The sequence below is a fragment of the Myxine glutinosa genome, chromosome 13 (genome assembly GCF_964187855.1).
Source record: "Myxine glutinosa chromosome 13, kmMyxGlut1.1, whole genome shotgun sequence".
Taxonomy (NCBI): Eukaryota; Metazoa; Chordata; class Myxini; order Myxiniformes; family Myxinidae; genus Myxine; species Myxine glutinosa.
Genome location: NC_136273.1, coordinates 21,376,782 through 21,381,805, shown reverse-complemented (window position 1 = coordinate 21,381,805; position 5,024 = coordinate 21,376,782). Strand labels below are relative to the sequence as shown.

At 42.7% G+C, this 5,024-nt stretch overlaps 1 long non-coding RNA gene across 1 annotated transcript; it reads left to right on the top strand.

The window, feature by feature from the left end:
• The first annotated feature begins 1,481 nt into the window (after window positions 1-1,481).
• Window positions 1,482-4,437, top strand: LOC144888609 (uncharacterized). Its single transcript, XR_013621164.1, has 2 exons — window positions 1,482-3,432; window positions 3,615-4,437. It is a non-coding gene; the product is annotated as an uncharacterized LOC144888609 (long non-coding RNA).
• The last annotated feature ends 587 nt before the right edge of the window (window positions 4,438-5,024 follow it).

Below are 5,024 nucleotides of genomic sequence, written 5' to 3'. Positions count from 1 at the left end.
TTTGACATCCAATATGAAAATTCTCATTTAACCCGTTCAAAGAACGTCCATTTCGCTAAATCGAACCAACCACAACCTTCGCCATTAATATCTATTGTAAGCGTGCCGAATCAGTAAGCATCACCCCTCCTATGAGCCTCGACCAGAGGGTGGTTGTTACTCACAAACACTCGTCGCTAGCTGTTCCATTGTCTGCCGATTCCCACTCTGCTGCCGATTTCCACTGAGCCATCAGAGTGGAATTTGGAATTTTTTATTTCTCTGAGCTCATGAAAGTGGTGACAATGGGTGGTCTGCCATTGCTTTCCACAAAAGTATCTTTCACCTTTCAATAAAATATTTGTACCAACCAAATCTGCGAGTATGGGGCACAGAGAAAATACACAAAAAGCAACAGCCCTGGCTTTGCTTCCTGGAAGCTTCCTGGAAGCTTCCTGCAAAACGCTTTGCTTCTCACAAAACGTCCGCCTATGCCTATGGGAACTAGAGGGAGGGGAGGGAGAAGGAGCGGGAGCAAGAGACAGGGTGCCGGAATGGACATGAGGGACAATGAGGGACAGTGAGGGAGTGTTGGTATGCAATTTTCATCCAATCGCCATCTTTCACAATAATTCTGGACCGGCATGAGGTGGGGTTGTCTGTCATGAATTTATTTGTTGATCGAACGAGTTTTAGACATGGCGGGAAAACTGAAAAAAAAAATTCTCTCCTCCACCCTCTTTTTTTTTCTTTTTTTTTTTTTTTTTTTTTTTACTTTGGACCCACGGCTTTCGTCCTACACAATTCCGTTTAATTTGTCTAAATCCGACCAGTCGTTCCAAAGATATAAGCCGTTTTGTCGCAATACCATAAATTGGAATGAGGTAAAATATATATATATAAATATAATTCCATTTCCCGGCTCCCTGTCGCACGCCGAGCAAGTCGCGTGTTTTGAACAAGTGCAAAAAAAAAACTACTTTACACGTGTACGGGTGTGTAAACGAGTGTACCGGCCTTACACGTCTTGGAAGCAAATGGTCGCATGGTGCACGCATGCTCCGTTTGCTCCCAGGTCACAGTAAGGCCTTTAATGACCAGCGCCGACCTGGTGCATTTTATTTAGACAGCGCAAAAAATACGTATTTACAGAAATCATTTAGAAAAACACGAATAATAGCTACAGTCGTTTATCGAAGTACCATTCGTGATGGGTCACGCCACCTATATCGCGGCATCGGTGCGCACGGAACCCCCAGGACCACCTCCTCCCCCATGTATGTACAAAACTATTTCCAAGTTCGTAAATCATATTGGACAAAAACAAGCCACACTCACCTTTTAAAGACTTGTTTGTACAATTGATGTCAGCGGTGCCTCCAAATTGTAGGGGAAGTATTCGGGGAGACTCAAGACTCCAATGACCGGACACAGGTTTTACAAAAGGTCTGGTTTATTAACTGGTTATTCACTTCATTCCATTACCAAATAATACCGCTTAATTCAATGGACCAGGTTAACTCTTTTCGCATGGTCCTTCTCGTTCGGCCGATGTTCCTCCGCCACTCCCGTCGGGCAGAGGGTCTGATGATGAGTCCTCGTCCGTTCCGTCGGTCAGAGCTTCTGCTCACAAGTCTCCTTGACTCAACGTTTGCTCTCGTTTATATGGACAAACTGGACTTAATCCCCTGTCCGCTGAACGTTAATCCTTTCTCCGCTAATGCCCCGAGGTCATGCATGCACCAAGTCCTGGCATCAGCTCGCTCCCCTCCTGCTGTGAGTTCCGTTTACCAAACGATAGGGGGGTGCTCCAGCCAGGGGCTGTGACCAGGTGGACAAGAGATTACCATGTTCGGGCACATTCCTGACACTCATTTACGAACTCGTCTTTCACAGAGTTTGCAGGTAAAATGTATCTGCTTCGTTACCAGTGTTAATTAATAAGTTACCAGTGCCAATTAATAAGTTACACTGAGTTACACTTCCACAACTGTATGTACATCATTCATATGTGACTTCATCACTGTACATCATACATGACCATTACTCTATGTACATAATGTGTGACTTCATCACTGTATGTACATCATTCATATGTGACTTCATCACTGTACATCATACTTGACCATTACTCTATGTACATAATGTGTGACTTCATCACTGTATGTACATCATTCATATGTGACTTCATCACTGTACATCATACTTGACCATTACTCTATGTACATAATGTGTGACTTCATCACTGTATGTACATCATTCATATGTGACTTCATCACTGTACATCATACTTGACCATTACTCTATGTACATATTGCGTGACTTCATCACTGTATGTACATCATGAATGACTTCATTGCTGTACATAATGCATGACTTGCTCACTGTGCATCATGCATGACTTCATCACTGTACATCATGCAAGACTTTATTATTGTATGTACATCATTCCTACATGACTTGATCACTGTACATAATGCGTGACTTAATTACTGTACATCATGCGTGACTTCAGCACTGTACACCATGCGTGACTTCATTACTGTACATCATGCATGACTTCATTACTGTACATCATGCATGACTTCATTACTGTACATCATGCATGACTTCATTACTGTACATCATGCATGACTTCATTACTGTACATCATGTGTGACTTCATTACTGTACATCATTCATATGTGACCATCACTGTACATCATACATGACCATTACTCTATGTACATAATGCGTGACTTCATCACTGTATGTACATCATGCGTGACTTCATCACTGTACATCATGCGAGACTTCATTACTGTATGTACATCATTCATACGTGACTTCATGACTTCATAGGGTAGCAGGGTATCTGTTTTTCAGCTACCTCAGGGATTGATGTCCTTGCCCTATGCGAGTCCTGGGCTCAGCTGTCTCCAGCTCCATCACCTGGCGTGGGCTCCTTGTCCAGGGTAACGGATCCCTACTGCGTTGTGGGGGAAGCCTCTTTAGGCTAAGGCTATGAGAAGGACACTCAGATATCAAACCGCACCTGTAGGTCAGCCATGGCAGCGCTACATCGTGGATAAATGTGCCCATGAAAGTCAATGGTGGCACCAATTTCGGCTTCACTGCGCAGCATCTGCAGATAGCTGTGTCAACTTTGGACATCAAGGGTAGCCATCAATGTGCATCAGACCACGTTGCATTTACTGCACCTGCATCCAACAATGCTCATAGGAATAGAGAGTGGGAGAGGGATAGCACACACCTATCACTTTAATCGCTTCTCTGTGCAGGTTTTTCCCTTCATTGGTACCATCTCACCTGCTCACCAGCCATCTTTACCTATACAGCCATCGCACAACACACAATGCTTAATGAGCGTACCAACGAAGGGAAGAGATTCATCGAAAGCGACGACTCACACCAGCATCATTGTGTACATCATTCATGCGTGACTTCACTACTGTATGTACATTATTCATACATGACTTTATTACTGTATGTACATTATTCATACATGACTTTTTTACTGTACGTCATGCATGACATTACTACTGTATGTACATCATGCGTGACTTCATTACTGTCAACTACAAATACATTTACACTCCAACATTATCTTTAACTTTTTTTCTCCTTCCATTTAGCAGCTGCCACCTTTTGAATGACCAAACAAAAGCCAGCATACGAGTTTTACCTTACAGACCCACAAAACGAGTTCTACCTTGATGTGCCAGCAAACAAACAAAGACTGACAGAATTCGGGGAAATCAAGAAAAGAGTTCTTTCGAGATAGCTCACAATGTGAGATCTACTTTGGAGACTCGGGGAAAAGAGTTCTTTCTAGAAAGCTCCCAAACAGTATATAATTCATAGATATACTGAAAAGTCACATGGCTGGAGAAGATAGTATTGTTGAGTTTCTTCTTCAAACGATAACAACTTCTGGCTGCCAGACCGTACGACCAATCATGTTGAAATTTTAAACACTTAATCCGCTTGACTACAACTACATCGATCAATGAAGCGCTTCAAGAGATAGCATTTGAAAAAGATTTTCGTTCAATCCAATATGGCTGCTAAACCATGTGACATATGAATTATTCAGGCACACCATGGTATCCGCAAGGTATGGGGAACATATGTGTGAAGTTTCCACTCGATCTGTTCAGCCGTTCTGGAGGAGTACATTTTTAAAGGTTTATTCTTCAAAAAAAATCATAACTGCCAAACCATGTGACTTATGATGTCATGGCTGGGGCAGATTTATTTCGTCATGCATAGGCGATCATGCCTGTAAAGTTTCTTCTCGATCTGTTCAGCCATTTCGGAGGAGGGTTTTTAAGGGTTTTGTGTTAAAAAAAAAAATGATAGCTGAACCATGTATGTGACATCATTTTTTTTTTTCTTGACCAATTTATCCTTGGTTCATGCTCAATAAATTTCACATTCATGTGATAAAGCATTGTACTTGTCGAATTATGAGTCATAATGTAGGCACCTATGACATCGTCATTAACATATTTTGTTACCCATGGAGAGTACTTTACAATGAGCCGTGTCTCAATTTATTAATTTTTTCCATGTAGCGGTTTTGAAGATATAGAGGTGCAAAGTTTTTCTGATTTTCCAAGATGGCGCCTGTACCACGTGACCTATGACATCATAATTATCATAAAATTTTCTACAGGAGGAGGCGCTGCTTTGGTGAAACTTTCGTATCAATTGGACCATTGTTTGCAGAGAAAATTATTTTTTAATGGAATAAACCCGAAAAATCATGGTAGTAAAGCGCGGCGTTACGCGCGCTGCTTGTGAGCAAGGAGGAAGCGGACAAGCGGTAACATATAATTTATAAATGTCTTTATTGTAAGACTACACTGTAACACTGTACTGTCCCGGGCTGGGCGCCCGGTGTATATCATGAGGCCACGCCTACCCCTGGTGCGTGGCCACCGCCCGCTTGGTGCGCGGAATGATGTCACCACGCCAGTGGGCTTTTGTGTCCGCCACACGCGCCCCCCCAGAATTCCCGCGCACCTGGAGGGCCAGTTTGC